The sequence below is a fragment of the Echeneis naucrates genome, chromosome 20 (assembly GCF_900963305.1).
Source record: "Echeneis naucrates chromosome 20, fEcheNa1.1, whole genome shotgun sequence".
Taxonomy (NCBI): domain Eukaryota; kingdom Metazoa; phylum Chordata; class Actinopteri; order Carangiformes; family Echeneidae; genus Echeneis; species Echeneis naucrates.
The window spans coordinates 9,450,744-9,475,387 of NC_042530.1; the positions used below are offsets into that span (position 1 = coordinate 9,450,744).

A 24,644-nucleotide genomic window follows, 5' to 3' on the forward strand; every position below is an offset into this window, starting at 1 on the left:
AATCATTTTACTTGACCACATCAGGCCGATTTCAAAACTGGTATTAGATGGCATTTTATCTCTGCCAGCTCCTATAATAGATCGCCGCGATGGTAGTGTCTAAATGCCCCACTGCTCTTTGGTGCTGAGCGGGTAACATAGTGGGTTTATCAGAGGTTTTCAACTTTAACCAGCTGCTGTTAGAAATTATACAGGTGAGTGGTGACTGAACCAAAACAGTCATGTTGTGGGTTGTAAGAAGAAAACAGTTGAAAGATGCTAAAATGATTCATAGAATTGAGGAAGTCAAATGATAATTCTCTGTGGATTTATCATTTATAATGATCCCTGTTACATAACACATAGTCCACTGTGAATCTACGACCTCAGCATCATTAGAATGACAACAGTATGCTTTGGGGTTGAAAGATTTGTGGGGAATAATGTAATGTATCTTTTGACTCAGTAATAGAAAATATGATGAGTGCGAGCCCTTTCATTTAGTCATATTTCTCAGTGTGTTCATTGGCTGCTTAAATCATACACTTGGCTGAAGTGCTGATTCGCCTGTCGTATGAGTAAACATGAAATGTTGCTGAATCTCAGACCTGTCATAGAAATGTTCTACAGACCTGAGTGGCTTTAAAGAAAAACACCTCCTGTGTAAACAGGTGAAAATGAGTCGGGGGCGGCGGGGCCGAGGGCAGGCTTCTGTTCTGTGTGACTAATATAGTCTGGAAGGGGACTGACCAGACTGTCAATATGTTGTGGTTTCCAAACACTGGAAGAGGAAAGAATTAGTTTGGGGCAACTGGAAGCTCAAAGGAACATCTTTAGGAGTGGGTGCTAATCTAAAAAGCTTTGCAAAGAATGAGAAAACCAACATCAAATGGGAATTTGCCACATAAAGAACAACATTCAGACACTGAGAAACTTTAAAGCTTTGGCCCCGTGTTCCCTGCAGCTTCGTGTCCAGACAGTTATACTTTATTTTCCGCATACTGCCATACTAATGTGTTGCATTTTGTTTCGTGTTCAAATGCAAATCAGTCTTAATGAACATCTGCTCTGCGGGTATTTTTCAGCGCCAGAGCAAACTGGTTCCATCTTTCTTTGGCTGTTTGCATCCTTGTACTGTTCTGATGGTCATAGCTGTAGCTTTGCCCAGCGTATCCAGGAGATAAAGCAGTTGTTTTCCATCATGGATGCGATTTTCCTCAGTTCCTACTTTAACTCATTACTCAACCCTGAGGACAATTAGTGCTTGTTTATTAGCTGAAAGAGGGGAAATGACTTCATGACTCCACTCCATCATCAAAGCCCCACGGAGCCTGGAGATTTCTAAAAAGCATTTATCAAATATACATATAAAAAAATGCCACATCCAGTTACGTCTAACAGGCATGTGCTTTTTTCCCTATCCTTACACCTTGTATTCTTCTTACCACTTGCTATGAATAACAGTACAATGCATGGAATGACTCACTATGTTTGTTTGGTATTTGTGATGCTTTGTTTCCAATGCTGCAATAGCCACTTATGGGCAATTAGTCATGCTGAGTAGGCAGAGGCTTCACCTCTACCTCGTCACTGACAGATACTAGACAATGTATGTTTAAACGGCATAAGCTGAAGACTAAGCAAGCTTACACTAGTGCAGGGAGAGAAATACGGTGTTTGTCTTAGTGTTAGTAGACGGAAAGTAGGCTTATCAGACACATTATGGTGGCATTAAATTCAGGCACTTTAATCCAAAATCAATAATCTGACCCCAAGGTCTGTGGTATTTTAGGCCATTAATACTTTATAGCTGAATAAATTACAGAAATGTGTACATTTTACTGTTTAACAATGACTGTACAATAATAACATTTGTTGGATTTGTTTAACATGTATAACCATTTGTGTTTTATAGAGTTGATTGTACATGAGAGATCAGTCTTTTCAGTAAAATGCCGGACTGGTTCCTAAACATAAGATCATGATATATGTTCAGGAATTTGTAGAATGAGCACAATTTGGATTTTTGCTCATTCTACAAATTTCTTTGACACAACCCACAAGCATTTCAGTATCACCCTAAAAGTAGGTTTTTTTTTTTATGTCTGTTTGTCTTTTCTGCTTTTTTGGTGTTAATGTGTCTATCTGGCACTATTCACCAAATTTAGTGTATAACAACTGTGGGACAAAACAAGTGAATGGCAGTTCACATTTTGGAGGCCCCCTGGTGGCTGTTTTTTTCCTCTATCTTGTCTGTCCAGTGGGCAAATACTTGACTGGTGGGTGGTGCTGTTTAGAAAAAGTTATACTAATAATACAAATTGTCACCCTTCCAAAAGAATCATTGTTACAAATTTCACTTACAAAACATCCATGAATCAGCTTGCATTGGCTGCTATCATACATTTATGATTCATGGACCATTTGCGTAGCTTTGAAGGCTGACATTTGCTTGAAGGACGAGATCATATATTGTGCAGTGAAGCCCACAGAGAAAATAACCTCAAAGCCAACATTTAGGCTGGGGAGCTATAATCTCTCTCCAAAACACAAGACTACCGAGTCAGACGGGACCTACAGACATTATGCACATGTGCCGCACTGGATCACTGCACCTCCAGTCTGTAATACAGTCAGAAAGTCCACAATATTTTGCTCTCCTTGGCACACATAATCTTACAATCTAGCAATCAGCTTTCTGACAGAAGTTGCAGCGTCCCACACTAAGAAAATCTTTGCTGATACGTATCAAGGCATGCCATGCTGACCTGCTGAGTGCATTTTTACACGGCTCTTACTGAATACATGAATATTCCCTCTGTTCCCATGTGTGAGCTTCATGGGATTACTAAAGAGGACAAATGCACATGCTCCCTTGTAACAAGCTAAAAGAAAAACCCATGGCACAAATGTAATCAAAACCTACTGCATGTTGTCTTTTGGGAAATAGGAAAAGGCCAACAAATAAGCCACAGGTTGAGTAGATCATAAATTTATTCACCTCAGAGCTGCAGATGTAAATGCAGGGTCATATTGCCAGTGACTCAGCAGCAGAGCATGAAGCATGAACACCAGAATTACTGGCGCATGAAGCTTTTAATAAGCTTTACTCACTGCATATATATGACCAGCAGTTGCCTTAAAGTTATAAAAATACGCTTGTGACCGGAGGATTGCTGACGTGGAACCCTAGAATGACCCTAGATTTCACACTGCAGCTATGTACTGACCTACAATGCAAAACTGCCTTAAAGGAGCTGTATAATGTTCTTTTCTTCATATCATCTGATAGCAAACACTGCTCCATTTTTCTTTCATCCTTCTCTTGCTTGCAGGTCGTTCTCATTAAAGTCTGTGGAAAAAAAAGTCAGCCTCAAGTTCCCTCCACCTTGCCTTTGTTGTTGTTATAGTCTACTGGCAGCCCAAGTGATGCAGCTATATTTAATACAAAAAAAGTTAATTTCCTCAAGGGAAACTTGTGGACAAACCAAGTAAAACAGAGGTTTACCAGGCCAGACATGTGTTATTTAAACCTCCCAAGCAATGAGCACTCAACCATAATTAGCATACTCATTTTAAGTTGCATCACTGAACATCCGCTATGCAGTCAAATTTGCTTAGTTGCTTGCCAAGTTGCTTTAACTTGCTAAGTTAAAGATTTTAATAATCCTGGGCTGAGACCTTCCAGCAATTACTGCCACAACCACATTTTTCTACACTGGGCTTCAGAATACTGAATATCATAAAAAAATAAACAAACAAACAAACACCCAATTAGATTAGAATCTGAAATATTCTCACTTATTCTAAAAGATGCCATTTATCTTTTAGCAGTAAATGTTCGCGGCCCAGTGTGCCTAAACCTGTTTTAAGTTTCTTCTTCTGTGCAGGCTTGGGATGATAGCAAAGAGGAAAAAACCTGGATGACCTGGCACAGGAAGGTAAATATTAGAATGAAAAGTGTTGCAATTGATCTATACGTCAACTTTGTGATCACGTTTTTTTTTTTTACGTTGCATGTAGATGCACTTACTTAGTGACTGTGTGCTCCCTGGATTTAAATATTTGCAGCTCATTTGTTTTATCTGTGTTTGAAAGGAGGACTTGCTGCTGCAGCAGCATGGCAAAGACTCTGTAAATATAATATGTAGTTTAAGGGTGTGACTTGAGCAGGGCACTTAGGATCACAGTGACTCATGGAGGCATTTTGTAAGCGAAAGCAGAATCTAATATACAGAATATACGACTTAAAACTGTTTTCCTGGCAGTACAGTAAAATACAACATTAAGTAGACCTGGGATGAAGAAAACATCAGCTCATCTTGATTTATCCTCTCTACAAAGCAGCCTATAATTGCAGCGTTAGGAGAGCTCTTTATCTTGCCAAAATTTGCCTTGCTGAGCAAGTACAACAGCTCAGAAAGTGCCGCGCTGTCAGCATTTTCCCCTGAAGGCTGAGCACTAATAAAGAGAACAAACAGCCAAGTTTACTTTCTCCGCTCAGCTCTCTGATCTGCATCATCTTTGATGCTCTGCCAGACCACAACTCAGGAAGACAGTTGCTATTCAGAAGAATTTAAGTTCAGATGTTTTGAATGTGTTTGACTTGCTCAGCCAAACAGATGAATTAAGAAAAAATTATTAAAATGTGTCAGAGATGGACTTTATGGTATTTTTATGTGTGTAAACGTCAGAGTTTTTATTATCTTTCATATAATATGAAGAAAAAATGTTAAAACTATTGAATGAATTAGATAATCATCATCATCATTATTATTATTATTATTATTTCAGGTGAATTTGTGAGGTTGCTGCTGGATCAACCTGCATGTTTTCATCTTTCTGGTGTTCATTACGCTGCGTCTGGCTTTATGAATGGAGAAGCCAACCGACACAGAGCCGCCTCCTCCTCCTCCTCCTCATCATCATCATCATCATCATCATCATCTTACTCTTCCAATTTTAGAGTTCAGGTACCATCAGAAAAGGAAAAAAATGGATTTAAACTGAAACAGACTCGACCACCTCCTATTTCCTACCCGCAGATTTGCCCCCACAGATCTGTGAAGAAAGCGCTCTGTCACCATGAAACCAGGAAGAACCGGGGGTAAGTGCCAATCCCACCCTCCCCCTCCCTCCCCTCCCTCCTCCCTCCCCTCCCCTCCCTCCTCCCTCCCCTCCGTGTAATACATACCTCGTGATCACCCATTCAGCGGTTCCGGCGTCTGCTGCTTTGGGGGAAAAAAATAATAGACCGGCTTGCGGAGGGGCAGGCAAACCAAAAGTGTCCGGGGGACAGGCAGGTGTAGCGGGAGGCGCACCCCTCCTCGTCTTCTTGTTTGTTTTTTTTTTTTATTTTCTATTTCTATTTATTTATCATTATCTGGGATAACGTGAAAGAGATTGTAACTGGCGGTCATCCTGCACCCACTGATCCCGTGTAAGTGATTCTCCACGTCAGCTCACCTGGTGAATGTTAGTGTGTGACAAGGAGCAGGAATTCATGGAGGCTCGGCTATGTTGAGCCTCGGTGTCAGGTGTCTGCTCTGGATGTGAGATTTAAAGGCTCGGTGCGTGTTCGCACACCTTTATGCCACGACAAAAAAAAAAAAAAAACAACAACAACAACAACCAGAAAACACGCGTTTGTCTGAAAATCTCCCCAGATCAGCCGCCGTTTGCTGCCAGAGCTCACCGGAGTCACAGTCCAAGCAAGTGCTAAAGCTGACATTTGTCACCACGGATTTATTTTTTAAATTACTATTAGTATTTATTTTGCACGAATGTTATCGGTGCAGTCCCCGCAAGCGTGGCAGTCTGACTGAGATGAGTGGGTGCTGCTTTCCAATGAGGAAAAATGCGGCATGTCAGCGGGATGTGAGGTGGATGTGATCAGGTGAATGTGTCTCACAGCTCGACACAGTCCAGGCTGCAGCAAAGGGTTCAGAAAGCACAGAAGTGTCCTTGAATAGAGACACAAGCACCTTTTTTTTTTTTTTGGCTGCTTTGTCTCAGAGCCATGGCTGCAGGAAACCTTTACCCCAAAGGAATGCAAGCTGCAAATCCGTATTTGGCAGCCTCTCTGAGCTGCTGTGCAGGCAGGTGAACTGGGCTCAGTGCAGTTTATATCAGCTGTTTTGTTCTGTGGGGATGACTGTCACCTGTTGACAGCACAATACCAGGTGGACTAATCTTGCGAGGCTTTATAGGGCGACACAGTGAATACACTCACCCACATACTGGATGAATCAGTTTGCTTTTCTGAGTAGTTAATTGAGGAAAAATAGAGCTCATTCCTCCAGAATTACAACCTATTCTTAGTATTTGTGTAAGAAAAGTTCTCAGCATTTGGTCACATGCACGCTGACTCAGAAGCAGATTCAATCAGCATCTGTTTTCATTTTAACACTTAAGATTAAAATGTGTTTGCATTTACAATATGCAGCATATGTGTTTCTTCGCACATCAGCCAGCCCCCATTCTTGGTCTGCATACAGCTGTAATTGGGCAGGTAGTGGTAGATGTCAAACTGTGACAAATGATGAAGGGCTCTTATTTATACTGAGTCTCCAGAGACACTTTGAATAATCCCATTGTCTAATATTTGTGTACAGCTGCAAAAGTGAGTCTTGATTTGGTGTGGATTCACCAAATATGATGTCAGTCACATGGAGCAAGTTTAAAAGGCCGCTGATGATGATGTCTGAAACCCAAGCTTGTTTGTATGAATCATTTATATCCATAATTTTGTAGCCCACATTGACAGAGGATTACAGGAATCCATTTATTTTGGTAAAGCTTTGGATATAAAATGGGCACTCCATTGTCGTAAGGATGTTTAAATAACAGGCCTGTTTGACAGGCAACACTTTCACTTGTCATAACAGGAGGAGCACAGGTGGAGCTAATAGCATCAATGGTGGGTCTGCTCTGCTCCAAAAACCTAGAAGGCAATAACAGACTGACAGTCGCCTATTGTCCAAATATTAGCATCAGAAATTAGATTAAGGGTTCCTCTCCATTTGTGGCAATTGTCACACACTCAAGGTACATCATCTTAGAACAGCTGGTACTAATTGGAATTTTGATACATACATAACATTTTTCAGAAAAAAAAACAAAACAAAAACATGACGACATCATGTTGTCCTTATCCCGGTTTGACATGGTTTGGTGTACTTCACGTGTTAAAATAATATACAGGCCACAGGAACACTGACTGTCTGACTTAAAAGGTGCCATTTTAAGTTTTGATCTTGCTACACAATCAACATTACCACTAAAAGCCATTTACACACCAGTCAAAACACCTTTTTTGCTCTGTTTCTATTTCTATCATTTCTTTTCTCCTTACTGATGTTCACATGCCAACCACTTACCCCAGCCTGGTTTATCAGTCTTGTCAGGTTTGGATACTGAATTCCTGCAGCCTTCTGTCTGCCCTGGGTTAGGGTAAGCTAGGCATTACTGACGACACCAAAATGTGTTGATGCCAACGTTGGTCATATGGCAATAGAAAAGCTCATTTAACTTTTATTGGGACATTACTTTGTTTTTTATTTTGTAGCTATCCCTATCCATCATAGCCATGGCAGGTTTGTGTGAGTGGTGATGAAAAAGGTTTTACCGCTTAAAATTGCATACCGAGACATGCAAGCTATTAGATGGGTACCAATATTATTTTATAAGTGATATCTGCTGTCATTCTGCTAACTGCCCTCAATGATGTGAAGTGTGAGTAAGGTTCCTTGCCTGTTTGATATTCTTATAAATTCATTGCTAATCGCAGGCCTGTTCACACGATGTGCTGTGCCTCTTACTTAACAGTCATTCAGATGGTGGAGCAGTTGGTGGAATTGAAATCCTGACTGCAGTATATGTGCCCTTAACTGAGAGCTGCGCTACATCTAAATTCCACATCCTTGTGGTTTCTCTTCTCTCTCAACAAATCTCCCTGATGTCATCCTGACAGATAGTGATCACATCGCAGGTTGTAAAAGCACCATGAGCACCTATGTTTCAGCTGTCATGTGGTCGTCAGAAGAGGAAATGGCCCGAAGAGTCAAAGAAAGGCTGTCAGAGTGTGTGACCTACTTTGTACATATTATAAACTGCATTAAAAGGACGACCTCAGTAGAATTTGCATTGCAGACCCCCACAAATAGTTAGAAATGCAGTTATGCAAAGTCGTTTCACCACCGTCACCTTTAGTCCAAACAGTCATTTCAGTAAAGCCATTCTCAATCTCCTTCCCTCTGGCTGCAGCAAAACGCCGATCCGATGGAGTGTCTAAAACAAGCAGTTCATTTAGCGCTTGGCTGCACCTGCCCTTTTAGTGCTCCAACAGGGCCTTGTCGTCAGCTAGCACATCCTCTGCTACCTTTCTGAGGTGATAGACAAAGGCAGAGCCGACTGCTCTGCAGCATGATGTGGGATGTTGTGTGTTTCTGTGTGTACTTGGGATGATTTGGTGTCGGTGTATACATACTTGGAAAGTGGTTGATTGATGCACATGCTATGCCTTTTGTGAAAAATACAGGTTTCCTTTTGATTCTCTGGAGAAATCCATCAGTGTGACCCATTTTCCCTCTGAAGCCATTCTCTCTTTCTCAGCACTTAAAGTCACAGTCCTAACATGTTGCTCCTGTAGTCTGATGGCTTCTTAGTTAAATATATGTTTTAAAAACTAATTCTTGTAAACGTGGCTGAATGGTACATGTAGTCAATTGTAAATTTATAAAGCAAATGGAAATCACAATAATTCCCTGCCCATAGCTGTACAGAGATTAATCACTACTATGATAGTTTCAGAGCAAAATATGTAAGAATCAAACTGTTTTATTGGTTATACCATCTTGGTGAACTTGTTGTTAAAAACATGGCTTCAGGTTTATCTTATTTCAGAACAAATACGGCACCTGAACATGACATGCTTGTATCCAAAATGCATATGTTGTCTTTTTTATTGCGTAATTATGTCTGTATTGGACAATTCACACACAGCTGCTAAGTCTATCTTATACTCAGGGAGGAAAATGAAGGTGTGGAGACTTCCCTGTGAAACTCTGGTGCCTATACTACTTTACTGACAATCCTATAGCCACAGTCTCTCACTAAACCTCATTCTACTTTACTGTAGCTGCTGTGTGCAGATAGAAATTGAGAGATTTTTATGATAGTTAAATGTATTGACATATGCTCACATGTAAATTAAGATTGTGTGAACAGTAGAAACTTAAGAGTCAGGTTCACTTTTATAAAAGGAAACTTGTCTAGATAAAAGTATGGCTCTTTGGCAATCGCACGCCACATTGGGGTTGTTGGTTGAAAGAAAGACAGATTTAATCTGTTAAATGTGTAGCTACAGCATTTTTTTTTTTTTTTAACTCATTCCACCATGACAGTCTTCTGTTAACATTACAACTCATCTCCAGCGTGAGGGGTGAGCAAACTGGAGAAGCACTGAAGCGCTGTGGGAGTTTTAAATCAGTGTCACATAAAGTGGATTGTTCTGTTGGAAACAGGCCACACTCTGCTGTCATAGACTCAAAGCTCATTCATGCCATAGTTGAAGGAGGATGAAGGATGCATAGATGTGTGCGCCTTCATTTCTTCACGTTTGTGTACATCTCTTTGCAAACTGTCACAAGTAAGAAGTGGATCTGCTGTTTGTACAGTGTCTTTTCTGACCCCCCTCCCCCAGGACTGTTTGTCACTAAACCTTCAGACACTCACAGATACAGTAGTCAGATACCTTGACACCAATCACCATGAAAAGAAGGCCTGAATAATTTCTTTCCCTTACGGCTACACAATAATGGCCATACAGTAAAGGTGCATTACAGGGACCGAAGTCAACTACTGTGTTGGTTGGTGTTGTAGCATCCATAGAGAATATAGTACTCTTAAAGTTTAAAGATAATACTTAATCGTACTTTTGACAGTGTCAGCCCTTGTACAGGCCCCTATCCGACATGACAGTGAGTGATAAGTGAGTGAAAGTACTCTGTCAATGAAGCCATTGGCCCAATTATAGAACCAACATAATTGTCTGGCCTTCTGAGTCATCAGTGCTCACTCCACTGCCAGTGCTCTCCCATCATGGTTAGACTCAACAGATAACAAATATATATGCTCCAGCCTCTGTTAGGTGTATGTTTGAATTGAGCTTCACTGATTCCTTTAAATACTATTTCCATTTTCCCAGATAAAGATACCTCTCTAAATCAGTTCCAACAGTAGATGCCAATTGTAACCTTCATTAAAATGGCATGGAAATCGCCATAAGGCACTATAAAAAATATCAGAGCACTTCAAAAGTACTTACTTACTAATAGGACAGCAAATTAACATTCATCTTCTACTGCTTATCCGTTTCTGGGTCGCGGGGGGTGCTGGAGCAAATCCAGCAGGGTGAGGGCAGGGTCACTCTGGACAGGTCACCAGTCCATCACAGGGCCAACACACAGAGACAGACAGACAACCGCTCACACTCACACTCAGACCTGCGGAAAATTTAGAGTCCATTAACCCAAACATGTGTCTTTGGACAGTGGGTCCAAACATACAAACTCCACACAGAAAGGCCCCACCAACCCTTGACCCTCTTATCGTGCAGCAACAGTGCTAACCACTATGCCACCGTGCTGAAGCAAAGTAACATTATTTGGAAATGTTCTTTTATTTTCTTCCTTCCGGGCCTTGTTCGAATATCAAATTAGCAATGACCTTAAACAGTTAAAAGAAAAATCTTCCCAGCCACTACACTTTTGGTTTGGAAATATGCCCTCATTCAGTTTTCAGAAGCTCAGATAGAGATTCATGCTGCAGGCAGGAAACTGCATGGCGCCACAATATATTTTGTTCACAAATTATGCAAGCAAACATTTCAGCATTATTTGCATGGTGAAATAATGTCTCTTCGGTGTACCTCTTATGATGGATCTCTGTTCGAAACAGCTTGCTTCTATATTAGCAGCTGCGCCACAGGCCTATTGATGTTGTTGTGTCTTGGCTTATAGAGGGTGATTAAAGCCATAAATAAATGTGACTATCCGGTGTATGAGAATCCTTTCAGCCATACTGATAGTCTGAATGCTGGGGCTAATGTGAGGCTTAAAAACAGTGGCTTGATTCCACAAATTCATATATTGTAAATTTTCCCATCTGTGTCTCTTTTCCCAGGGTTGTTCCAGCCTCGGCCTCCAGAGCAGCAGTTCCTGTGTCTGTCCTCTTCCTGCCTTCAACCAGCAGCAACAGCAGCTCAGCGTGGTGAATCCGGGAACGATGGGCCGGAAACTGGACCTGTCGGGCCTGACGGATGACGAGGCGGAGCACGTCTTGAAAGTAGTCCAGCGGGACATGAAGCTGCGAAAGAAGGAGGAGGAGAGGCTGAGGTGAGATGGAATTACCCTGCCAGCATTTTCTCATGTGTTTTCACACATTTGACACACATGGTGATTCGAGATGAGATGATGACATTTGCCTTGAGCAGAAACGATCAGATATTCTGGTGTACTGCTGGCTATGGTGTGAGATTTTATTATGAAAACGCCTCATAAAGAGGAAGAATCTTTGTAAAAGATGCTGTATCTTATGCGGTTTGGGCTTTTAGTTGACAGTTCAGACTCAGACATTGGTCATTAGTAGGAAGTGTAAATAGGTACGACAGATATGTCAAGCTATCAATTTCCTTACCTGTCAAAACATTATGGCTGAAAAACACATTTTCCTAGGAAACAGTAGCATTTGACCTTTAACAACAAAACACTAGTCCATTAAATCTTGAGTCCAAGTGACTGTCCATGCCAAATGAAGTGAAGTTAATCTGTCAAGATATAATGAGAGCAGAACAGACAACCAGGACAAGCGGAAAAGACAATGCCTACAGCCCTGACTGTTACTGAGGCATAACAACATCAGCATCAGCTGGCGTTAAAGATTTCAACCGACTCAGTGAATTTTAGTCATTCCAACAAAAAGTCCAGCAGTGATTATTATGACATCGTCTGGGATTTGCAATCAAGATTTCTGTAAGCTGAGACACTGCTGTCTGTACAGTGTTTATTCATGCTGAAGGCTTTGGATGCCATTCATAATTCACAATGTTCTGTTTATTTGTCAGAGCTTGTACATGAAATTTGTTGTTGTGACATCTGATTGAAAGAGGGTTAGGGTTAAACTCATCTACTCTGGAGATTTGCGCTGGATTCTTTCTACGTGGTCTCGCGCTGTAACCAAGAAGATGCTTGCCTGGTGTTTTAAGCTTGTGGGCTGTCAGGTCTGTGGGGTTCAGTCGGGCCAGGCCTCAGGGCTCTGCTCCGGTGTCACAGCTTCTCACTTAGCATGCGACAAGTGCTGGCCTGTTACTTCTCCTCGCCTCCTGTCCTTTGCTCCCTGCATCCCACCCACCGCACCCTGTGACAGCCTGTGGTCAGAGGGGATTCAGGTTGGTGGTGACAGACCTCAAAAGGAGGGTCTGGCCGTTAAATTTGTGGTTACATAAGCAGGACGGCAGTGAATTTTTAGTTTTAAACCTCCGGTGTATCTAATGTCACAAAATAAAACCCCAAAATATGTTGCTGTTGTACTTCATTTTAAGTGTGGTTGTACCCTATAATTAAGGAAACTAAAGTATTCTCTTTTGCCTGCTCAACAGGCCCCAGCATCAGTTATTTTGTTGTGGAGCTTGATGTCTTTCTTCAGACTTGAACTGTGATCCTTGGTGGTTTTGTGCTCTTGACTGAATGCCATGAGCGATTAGGCTGCTTTACTTCAAGCCCAAAACATCGTAGATGTGCTCTGAGGAGCTAACGAAGTTTCTTCACAAACAGGAAAGGAGCCGTTGGTCTGTGATGCTAAAAACTGGAGTATTTTTTTTTTTTTCCCAGAATCAGTTCTGAGAAAGAAAAAAATTAATGGGCTGTAAAATGTTCTCCCACCAAGCTGTCATGAACTATCAAACATAGATTTATGCCTCTCAGGACATTATTGCTGCAGTTTACGGTGGAAAAAGGAGCCAATTAATGTTGATGTAATTACAACAGTTCTTCATGAAACCATTCATGCTCTTTATTTGCAAACTTGTTACATTTTTCTGTTTTTGCCTTTATACCCCTGTCTTGCCTCATTAAGTATTGCTTCCTGAAAATCTATTTGATTTTTCAGCTCCCGCAGCATCAATATTTGCACTTTTATATTCTCTTTTTGTAGTTGATTCAGTGAGGGGAAAAAATAAATTGAGTCCTATAATTAAGCTTAAGGCTGTAAATACATTCAAGTACAACTTCCTTTTAAGTACTTATAATTTACTGAAGTGAAAATTAAAACCCCAGTTTAAACATTTGCCATTAGTTTATACAATCAGCAATGTATACAGGAAATAGTGATATATTTCTTAAAAATTGCCCTTTTTCATATATTTTTGAATATATGTAAATCTAATTGATTGACCCCAAAAAATTATTTTGCAACACTTTTGTTGTTTCAATAATTGCAATTTTTTTCCTAATGTTAGTATTTACTGGATGTATTAGTTGTGTCAGAGTGAACTACATACTGGTATCCACTTTAAAGCTCTACTTTCCACTTTCCATCCCTGTGTTTTCAGTATATTTCTAGTATTTCCACTCTGCAACCAAAATCAATAGACTGTGGTTATATGAATGAACATTGCCTTGTTGAAAAACAGTGTACATCTGCTCCATTTCTAATGTTATAACATTAGAAATTGAGCATATAACTCATAACTAATTTCATTTCACTGCATTCCAATGGCTCACTGGACTAATAAAATAAGTGCATTCAGTCAGATTCAAAGCAGTAAAACACTTGGTAGTACTTAATATTCTTACTCTATTTCATCGTAAGAAAGCAGACATGTCCTTTGTCAGTTTTAGGCCCCCATTGCTTAGTGTGATTCTTTTCTTCCCCCATCAATCACAACCTGCTACTGTTGCTAAATAAAGGAAGATTGTTTGTGTGACATTTTGCAGCTAGTCAAGAGTTCAAAATTAGGACATTTTCTTACCACTCAGTGTCCACTGTTCAGTCCCAATCGGTCACTCATTTGCCTTTTAAATGTAAGGTGCTTGACGGTTTACAGTATATGAATAGGAATATGAAAGCCTGTTTACAGCAGATGGTAGCTGAGTGTTTCCACAGGAAGCACTCTTCCTATGAGGTTTTCTGCTCTATGCATGGCTGACATTTGTTTTTCTTTCCTGAATGAAGTCAGCCCTGCAGAGTTGTAAATTACCCTGTTGAAGGATTCATGGGATAATTTAGAAGTCTCAGTCGGTGCTTTAAGTGTTTCATTTTAATTTTCCCCCATGCTGAATAATAATAAATATTGAAATGCCTAACTAATATTACCTTCTGTCTCATAAATAATTAAAAGAATATTTAAAAAAAAAGATGCATATCTATAAAGCTTGCTAAAGAGAATCGGTTTGTTTTTTGTTTTAAGGTCACCTTAAGTTTTATTGAGGGCAACTGCAGTCTGTTTATCACCTATTAGCACTTTTATGACAATACTCTATATTACATTCCAACATTTCAACATTTACAACAAACAAAATGAAACTTGTTGGCTGAAATTGTCCAGAAGATCAAGACTACATTAACAGCAGGATTAACAGTGTTTTTACTGGACTTGACCACAGACATTTGGATTTTACATGATAAAGATTGCCAAAGCTAACTTTGCAGGACATTTGTATGGCTCTTTATCTATTCACCCTGTACAGGAAGAGATGTACGAAGATGGTCTTCATTGGCCACTACTGAGCTGTGTAATGCTGATCCCCTGAAATATGTATTCCATCTCCAGGTTTCCACTGAGTTTAATTTGGCACTTAATAAAAGTTTTCACTTTTATGCTGATGACACACATCCATATTCTTGCGTCTCCCAAACTGTAAATTATTAAATGACTTATCAGACCTGACCTAGTGGTTCAAGTCTGGTAAGCATGAATATTTACTAGATGCCCCACAAGTATCAGCTAAGATTAATTTCTTCCCCCAAACTGGGATTAGTTGCAGTTCTGCAGTTTTTTCTTTTTGCATTTTGTAATAAGTGTGTAATAGTGCCCATCACACTTATTAGTAATCTTTTTATAGTTTAACTGCCCTTATTCATATGTTTCATCTCTGCATGTTTGGTAAATTAGTAGTAATTCTAGCCACCACCATTTGCATTTTCTCTGTCATTATTTGTGTACCTTTTTTTTTTTTGGTACCATTTTGGATTTTGGCAAATTATATTTTGCAGAGAAAATTGTTTTTTATAGTATAATTTTCTCCCCAATTTACGAAGTAAAGCCTGCTGGGAGATCTTAATTTGATCAATGAGCACGTTCCTTCTAAATAAGTAGCTTGCATTATTGGCTGTGAATTTATTCTCGCAGTTTCACTGATTGTTCTTCAAGTAATGTAGATGAGGTTTGTGGTAGATTGTTCAGTTATTTGAAAGTGGCACCTGTGAGAAGACAACAGGGTGCTTTTACTACTGAACTGATATCATTCGATAAGTTATTTACTCACTGTGCTTCAAGTGCAGCCAGAGACTGAAGTTAGCTGGATTAGAGTCCAGCAGATCCAGGGATCTGGACTTGAGCAATGTTATTAATGACTGATTGGTGATTATGGGTTTCGGTTTTTTTTATGTATTTAAATAAGTTTTTCGATGGGTGTATGTTCTGTACTCCTCCCCGTGCCTGCGTGGGTTTCCTCCTACCGTCCAAAGACATCATGTGGTAGAAGATGGATGGATGGATTGTGTGTGCACTGAACTATTGTCTTCATTTGTAGTGTGTGTGTCCACGTGTGTGCACATACAAGCATACCCATATATTTTTGTCTGCAATGCATTTGTTTATTTATTATTCCCTACATATAGATTTGGTTTGTTTACACTGGCAGCCATTATGTTACACCACAGTTTTTCTCTTGATCAGCTGTCCTTTGTCGTCCCTGTTAATATCACACGTTGGACGTCTTCTCTTCCCTTAACTCAAGTGCTGTGTAACATTTTCGGAACATGAAGATAAATCTTCAACACCTCCTTGTTGCTCCAGTACTGAAGGGTGGAAGTACGATTCAACCAATTAGAGAAGGAAAGCTGCTCAACCCCTGGCCTCCTCTGTCTCAGTGGCCATCCAGCTGGAGAGGCTCATTATGAAGCAGCAGGAAGCTCAGGGGAGCACCGCCACAGCTCTACTTAACAAACAGCACAAGCACTCCCAAGGGAAACAGACTGGGAAATGCTCGTAGACAGAAATAGCTATCCACCAGTGTCTCTTTGTGAGAACTGACAAGATGAAGCTTCTAGTAATGGTGACTCTTATGGGTAATTTGTTAACAGAGTTTAAAAAAAAAAATAAAAAAACCCTTTTAAACATGTCTGGCACATCCTCCAATGGATAAGCTAGCGACTATACCTGTAAGGCTTACTTTAAAACTCTGTGACAGGTATATCCTTCGTATGAAAGGCTCAGCCTGAGTGTTGAATAAGGTAAAAGGTCTCGGTAATTTGTCTCAGTGATTTGTGGTGCTGTGGGCTGTCATTCTTTCTCTATTGTAATAGTTCTCCTTTTCTTTGTGTTCCTGGTCAAGAATGCAGCCTTCCCTCCTTACTGTGCTTCAATCTGTGCCTTTTTTATGTCATCAGGTTTCTACAGTGAGTCATATACGTAGCATCCATTTAAAGGTTTTAGGTTTTCTTTTTTATGTCACTTCATGCTGGTGAATGTGACATGAAGGTACGTAAAGAGTGCAGGAGTCACACAGGGAGATCAGAGAACAGCGCTGACCTTTATTTCTTCCTGTATTTATCCCTCTGCCACTCTGTCTGGAGTCATACACACATAGCCAGGACGAGGGCAACCCTGAAAATCCAAAATATTATTTTTGAACCAAGATAGAAGTCAACCAGTTTCTGCTCGGCCCCAAATGACTCTTTATTCAAAGCAATTGATAAATTGGTGTAATTGGATTTCAAGGCAGAAGCAGCCAGAGGATTTTGCCCTTTGTTACAGGACAGTCCCTTGGGGCTGCACTTCCATTTTCTCTATTCAAGCAGTGCTACATGGGGAACAGATCAACCTCCACTTTCAGAGCGCTAAGTTATGTCAGGCCTAAGGTGGTATGTTTTCATCGCCTCACATCAGATTTTAGTTTTGATCTTCATTCATTCATCATCTACTGCTTATCTGTTTCCAGGTCGCAGGCGATGCTGGAGCCAGTCCCAGGTCACACTGGGCGAAGGCAGGGTACACTCTGGGTCAACACACAGAGACAAACAACCACTCACACTCAGACCTATGGACAATTTAGAGTCACCAATTAACCCAAACATGATTGATGACACTTCTCCTCCAAATCCAGTCAGAAGACAACTGGAGAAAATTGAATAATCTCTTGTGGAGTGGTTTGATGACGTGCCCTCTTATTGAGGCCGGTTTCCCAGACCAATGAACTAATGACCCAAAAATCCAAAAATCATGTAGCTAGTGGAGTGCAGCTTTATGGTTGTTGAATAGCCCCATTGTGTAAAACAGACATGTATTATTCCTTTCTTCTCTGTCTAAGGTGTTTATTCTGTGCCATAATCCAGTGTTGGGTCCTATGTTAACATGTGATGTTCTTTCACATGAAACAGCCCGCTTCACATTCGCAGAAAACTCTTAACAATAAAACAGCTTTATGGGGCTAATCACCTCACCGCCATCTATCTTTAGCATGATTGTGTTTTTGCGTTGCAGCCAGGAAAGCTGGTCTGGATGAACTTAATTTCAGTCTTGCCTGCCTGTTTTTGTGGCAGTTGTGCGCTCTTGGCTGTGGTTCCGTTTTGTTGGGGATTAGCTCTGTTGTGTTATTGTTGTGGGATATTTGTCTGAGTCATGTTGATGTGGATTGTTTTTTTTTTTTGTTTTTTTTTTGCTGTGGAAGTGCTGTGAATGTACACACTGATCTCATCAGCGCTCAGTGTGTATGTGTGTTTGTGCACAGTGAGCAGGAAGGACGCATCTCTGTAGCCACATTGGCAGGTGTAGTACCAGCACCAGTGAGTCATCACATTTCATGGCCTACTTTATAACAATGGGTACAGTACCAGCAGAACATAATTGTATAAGTGCATCACACCTGCTGGTCTGATTAGGTTTAATTTTCAAATCTTTTTGTTTTGATGATTAGAGTTGCTTCAAAAAACAAGGAATTATTCAATGTTAACTGTGGCCTATTTTTGTGCTAACACAACACTGGCTGGCAGGAAAGTTAACAGATTTATGCAATGTAGACAACCCGCATGAATACATTTTGTTTCAAATAGTTTGCCTGTTTGTAATAAAGGAGATTCCAAATTACAAAGTGCTGTTGAGCACTGAGGATTTTGAAGCATATGGAAACAGTGTGAGTTTCCGTGCTGACTTCTGATCAGCGTGGTTATCCTGTAATTTGCTTTCATGTGCTTGGGGCTGTTGAGGTGATTCTTACAGCTGCCACAGACTTTGTGATTTCTAATTAGTTTTTAATATGGCCCTTAGTAGATGATATTTAATATAATTAAACTTTGATTAGCAGACAGAAATATAGCCCCTCTGACCATGTTAATTATACATGGGCATGCTTGCGCATGCTGTGCTCAGTATTTCAGTCTCACTCTCACACTTACTCGCACACACACAAACACACATTTTTTACAGGAAGCAAACATGCAAAGCAAAACTCTTGATGTCAGACTTTTTTTTTTTTCCCCATACGTGTTTCATAAAACTAGTAGAAGGTAAAACTAAAATAATATATTATTAAATATGTGTTTACTAACAGTTATCAGTGTTTATGGATGCTGTCATAAATTGACTTTCCACTTTCCTGATGACAAAATCAAATTTAAGATACATTTTAAAATCAGTTAGGCTGTATAATATATTGAAATATTTCATATGAAATCCCAGTCATGAACATAGAAATTTGGTTTGATGGAGTATGTATAACTGTATCAGTCATATGGATAATTTTTCACATGGCAAAATTTTACTTGCACGTAAAAGTTTGCTGCTTTCTAAAACCAAATCCAGATTGTTTTAAGACATCAGTTGTACGTGCCTTTGACTCCCCTGAGTCCCAAACACACGGTGCTTTACGGCGTCTGATAGAGGAAGATTCTGATTTCCCCTGAGTGTGACAGATCAGCAGCTGCACAGCGCCACCGTCCTTGGGAACTGCTGAGCCCACTGGATCAGCTGATGAGATAGGGAAAAATAATCCACCCCAGCTACTTGTGGCACACTCTCTTTCGCAGCTCATACACCGCTTTAGTGTTTCCAGCAGATTGAATCAATAGGTCTTCCCTCGATAACCTTGCCTGCATGAATGTGCAAGTGGCGTTTTAGTCTCTACTCACTGAGGGTCATACGAGGTTAACAGATCACTGCTCAGCTTCATATTCTTCTAAATTTACCTGTAGCCTATAATAATATAATAATAATAATATATATCCACCAGAGTCATTGGGGGGAGGAATAATACTGTACAGACCCTTTAACTAATATATTTGTCCAGGAAATCAGTTGTTTCTATTGCTGCCAACCAAAAGTCAAGTGCCACTTTGAGTTAGAGAAAAATAGTTGGTTGAAACAGGAACATGTTATCTCACCCATGCTCCCCTGAATCTATCCTTTGTATCACATTCCCATCTTTAAATTAGCAACTGATGTTTCCTCTCCATTTTCCATTCAGCCATCATGTCCTAGCACTCCAGCATTATAAATCCTCATTAGCAGTTGCGAGGTTGTGTTGAGATAGAGGTCAATATTGGACAAGCTGCTTACCATCCAGGGGGACTGACTGATGGTTGGCAAGACAGCAGGAAGACTTTCCTTTGTCTGAATAATTGCCACTCTTTTCTCGCCCAGTCTGGCTCGTCATTATGGCCAAGCCAAGAAACACAAGGCTCATTCATCCCGTTGGCCTTATCTCATGTGCGATACCGAAGTGAATGAACTTCGCCAGCCGTGGTAATTTGAAGGGTTTGTGCTGTTTGCAGGGGTTTGGCATCAAGGCATGGTTCAAGTGCTCAGACACAGTCGGTTACCCACAGTCTCAGATGGGGACTGCCTTTATGAGATTTCTGAATAAGAGAAACTAAAGGATCCTCTGTGGGATTACAGATTCAGGATACCGACAGAAAGTACTCTGTACAAGGTGCAGTGGAGCTCATTACAGAAATTGAATCCCACTCTTCCTTTGTCTCATCTGTGTACTGTTTAATTCACTGAACTTTCTGTATTCAGGTGTTATTCTTCCTCTGTTCCAGTTGTCTTCTTCTTTTGTTAAAGTGTGTTTTCTTCTGTCACCCACACACAACATTTCAGTATGGTAATGCTGAAGACATAAACTTAATGTATATCTATAGTTTTAAAATAGCCTGGGGGGGGTGTATGTTACTCTCTTTTTTTTCCCCCATTTCTTCTAGATTATTTGCCAGTTTACTCACTGGCAAAAAATTTTGAATTCATTTGCACTAAACTTGGTGGAGGGATTGGAGATGAGGCTCTTTTAAAATGGGTATTTGTGTCTATTTAACCATCTAATCTGTTTTGTAATCCAAATATAAAGAAATCATCAGACATTCTCATTCAGATCTGTTTAAAATATATGTGGTATATAAGTGTGCTGCAGATTTTGAAAGATTAAGAGGCATTGTCCTTACTAACGGGGCTTAACAGCATGCCTCAGTCTGTGGACCAATTAGCAAGAAAATTCTTAATTCCCTCTGAAAGCTCTTGATCTATGCAATGCATCAGCCAAGGCCTGCTGCCAGCAGAGGTGAGTTAGTTCATGTCTCGTCACACCATCAGTGTTGGAGCAGTAGAGAGACTCAGCAAAATGCTGGTGTTAGTAATCTGTCCTGTCTCAGTGAGCTTTGCACTCCATCCACTTAATTGTTGCGGCGTCTTTAAACCCAAAGTTCAACAGCTTTAATTGATGAGATGGTCCTGTATCCTGGAGGCGAGACCGAGAGGCTCATTTGTAGTCGTGGTCATTAGTCATGAGGGGCCAACAGATAAATGCAGAGGGTGGGGCAGTGGGATGTTTTGCCTCATGTTAAAGCCTTATCTGATTTATTTTGGACACCCATCAATCCTCATTTTCTCTTTCACTGGCTCTAGTGTGTGCGTGTGTGTGTGTGTGTGTGTAATGGGCAGGGTCGATATCTTCTCCAGGACTGTTCCCATAGACCATCAATCAACACAACATAATGCCGCCGTTTGTCATAAAGTAGGGAAGTGTGTCTGTGTGTTACAGTCAATATTGTCATGACAGCACTGTGTGTTTTTGCAGTATTTGTTCTATCCACCCTCTCAGCACTTACAGGTCAGCTGATAGCTCCAAATGTCATATTACAAATATGTGCTTATAGAAAGAAAGTCAGAAAACTTATTCAATTAAAATGAAGGCCCATTTTTCTCACCCTCATAGGAATCATGGACTATACTCCAATCACCTCTTAAAATGCTTTTATTTAGTTTTATGGGCTTTGATTCAGCCCACTTTAATCTTGCTTTTATATTTTCTGTAGTTTAGTTAATTTTATGCATCTTGTTATTCCTGCTTTATTATGACACTTTTTTTGGTTGTGCTTATTTTGAACTCCTTGTGTGTTTTTATAGTTCTAGGATAATAAGCCATCCTGTAAAGCACTTTATAAAAATTGCCTTCAGCAATGCTGTGTTTAAATGAGGTCTTTTGATGACGCAGTGTGCGTTAGTGATAATGGGAATGATTTGTTTCTGTTGTTTTCCTATTGAAGCCTTTTTATATACATTGACAACAAAATAGTGGTCTCATTTTAGTTGCATCACCAACTGAAGAGCTGGTTCTCTCTCTTCTGTTTTTACCCATAATTTCTTTTGAAATAACTCAAAAAAAAAACAAAAACCTAATGAGTCTCAAGGTATTTGTAACTCCAATTTTCTTGGAGCCCGACTGAAACAGTCTCTGTGAAAACTAAACATCTCTCCCTACACTTCTCATGACCTTTCAACCACAATCAGAATAAATACAGAGAAGGACATACCAGTCATTGCTAACTCCAGCTTATCCAAATTAAAGATGTCTAACGTAAAGTATTATTGTTAGAAACTTCACTAACCACTGTCTTTGCCCTCTAATCAAAGCAGAAATCATATGAACTTCAAGAAAATTATACGAAATATACATAAATCTGCATTTAAATGTATTTGTTATATGAAAATTCATATCTGAGGCAGTGAATGGTGTTTGGTAAAGCAGAAATCTCTTACCATATTCTAAACAACATACCGTTGGACCTCAGTTGGCCAGACGTGCATGAAGCCTCCATCCATGACTTGTAATCAAAACAAGCCAATAATGACAGTATAAAGACGTCCAAAAGATCTGCATCACCACATTAAGTATTACTGCGGTCTGAGGTGAGAGGAGGAGGCGCCAACCTTTTAAGTCAGTCAATATTGTCTTTTTAATGAAGATGTGTTCAAAGCATGTTAGATAGATTTTCATGACTTTGTATTCCAAGTGGGAACATTGGATTTTCTGCTTCATGTAGAGTTGCAATAAAGTTTCTTTTCTTAATTCACTCTGATTAAAGGTGGTGAGTTAAACCTTCATTGAGATTCCCTCATGTTTGCTTGAATACCTATAATTTTTCTGATATGCTCCATCATTTAAATAAAAAAAAAAAAACAAAAAAAGCTCACTCACTCTCTATTGTTTCATCGTTTTGGGGGGTGCCACAAGTGGTCATTTTTTTCAAGTAGTGTGCTTCCCAGGGGAACCGTGGCTGCTTGAATCACTGGTTTCTGGAAATTATGAGTCACAGCCGAGGCTGTGGTTGGCTTGCCCTCCTCTGTTTAATGACTGCAGGAGTCATGTCTTCTGATAAAACTGTTGGTTTGGCAACTAACCCGGCAGGCTACATGTGGATCCTCCTTTCTCAAGTGCTGTGCTGGATCGCTGGTATCAGTTCATTGCAGATTGTAGAAACCTTTTAATCTGTACCCTGGATTAGCTGCTGGGTAGCAGCCAAGTAAATGAGTCACCATATTTAACCATTTTACCTATTGCATCTGGAAAATAATAGAGGGGAAAAAAATCAACAATGGTTTAAATGGAAAGAAAGGCTGGCTTGAATTGCAGACTGTTGTAGACTGCTGTAAATTTGGAAATATAGAGACTGTGTATTGTCTGACTGTCGGGATGGGCATGAATGGAGACTGAAACAACAATGTTCTTTATCAACCTTGACCTGTGGTGAAAGCAACATTGATCATGAAATCCAATCTTTATTGACCTTGCTGTCTTTGCTAGCAGCTGTTGTGTTAATTTCTGATTGTAATTCTACAACTGCTTTTGCTGCTCCTCTTTCATGGTATTTTGTGCAACTCATGATCAGCATAGTAGTTCTCACAGTAGTTAGGGGTGCATACATTTGCACTTCATGCTTAATCATAACAATGATTAAAACTAATAGTTCTTTGCTTACTCAAATATATGGATGTGTCAAAAAGTCAGATGCTACTAAGTTACTTTATGGGGCTGTGCGATCCGTCAGTGAGCTAAAATGAGCAATGTGTCATCAGATTTGAGGATTGTTCTGTAACCAAATAGTGTAACCAACTTCTGTGGAAGTAAAGCAGCATTGCCTCATAGAGGGGGGGTGGTTAATGTTCTCCATATACTCTAACCTCCTCCCACAGTCCCAAGACATGCACCTACCTGTGATATACTAACTAACATTCCCCTAAGCTCCAAATCCAGTTTTCAGTGTTTGGGCTTATTCTCTGGTTTACCAACAGATGTAATGTATATACTCGTAGCAGTTGGCCCGCAAAATATATACTTTGAGCTTTTCACTGTCTGAACCTGTCAGGAGGACAGGTCCATCTGTGATGTGCAGTTTATTAAGGACAATAGTGGTGACTGCAAGGACAGGCAGGAGGAGGGATAGAGGTTAAGAGAGAGAATACAGACAGGAGGGAGGAGGAGAGGCAAACCGTTGGGGGATGTTTTTCGTACGCCCTTGATGAGACATAGGAGATGCAGATGCTTTGAGATTTGCCCATTAACTGAGGCTGCTGCTGTTTGTTAGAGCAGCTGTGTAGATGGTTGCTGATTATGTGTGTGTGTGTGTGTGTGTGTTCATATGTGTGTGTGATACTAAAATGAAGACATACAGCAGGCTTTATCTCTAACTATGATTAAGTGCACAGACGGAGGGCCTTTTCTGGGAGCATATTGAATTAGATACAGCTTCTACTCTTTTATCATATGTCATGACATACTTGTGGTGATTGATTACGAAGGACTGATTAGGAGTGACCTCTTGCTTTATAATTTATTGAATTTGTGTTTTGGGAATGCAGCTCTGATGGCCTGGACAGCAGAAACCCAGCTGAAAGACAAAGTGTCTGCTGTCCTTCCTCTGGTGTCATAATCTACCCATCCACTCACATTATCATCTGTGAAATACAACAAAATTTCTGGGCGCACAAAGATGTAGCTATGTGGCCAAACACCACAGTGGGAAGGTCAAACTGGAGCCGGACCACTCATTGGACGAAAAGCACACCGCTGTCACCTGGTCACTGATTTTCTCTCTTCCCTCCTCCCCTGTTAGAC

The 24,644-nt window shown here is 40.3% G+C and overlaps 1 long non-coding RNA gene across 1 annotated transcript in view; it reads left to right on the top strand.

Annotated features, from left to right (window-relative positions):
* The first annotated feature begins 5,385 nt into the window (after positions 1–5,385).
* LOC115061320 (uncharacterized) overlaps positions 5,386–24,644 on the top strand; it is a 41,816-nt gene continuing 22,557 nt past the window's right edge. Inside the window, exons 1-2 of the long non-coding RNA XR_003842327.1 lie at positions 5,386–5,419; positions 11,164–11,375. This is a non-coding gene — a long non-coding RNA (uncharacterized LOC115061320). The remainder of the gene's footprint in view (positions 5,420–11,163; positions 11,376–24,644) is intronic.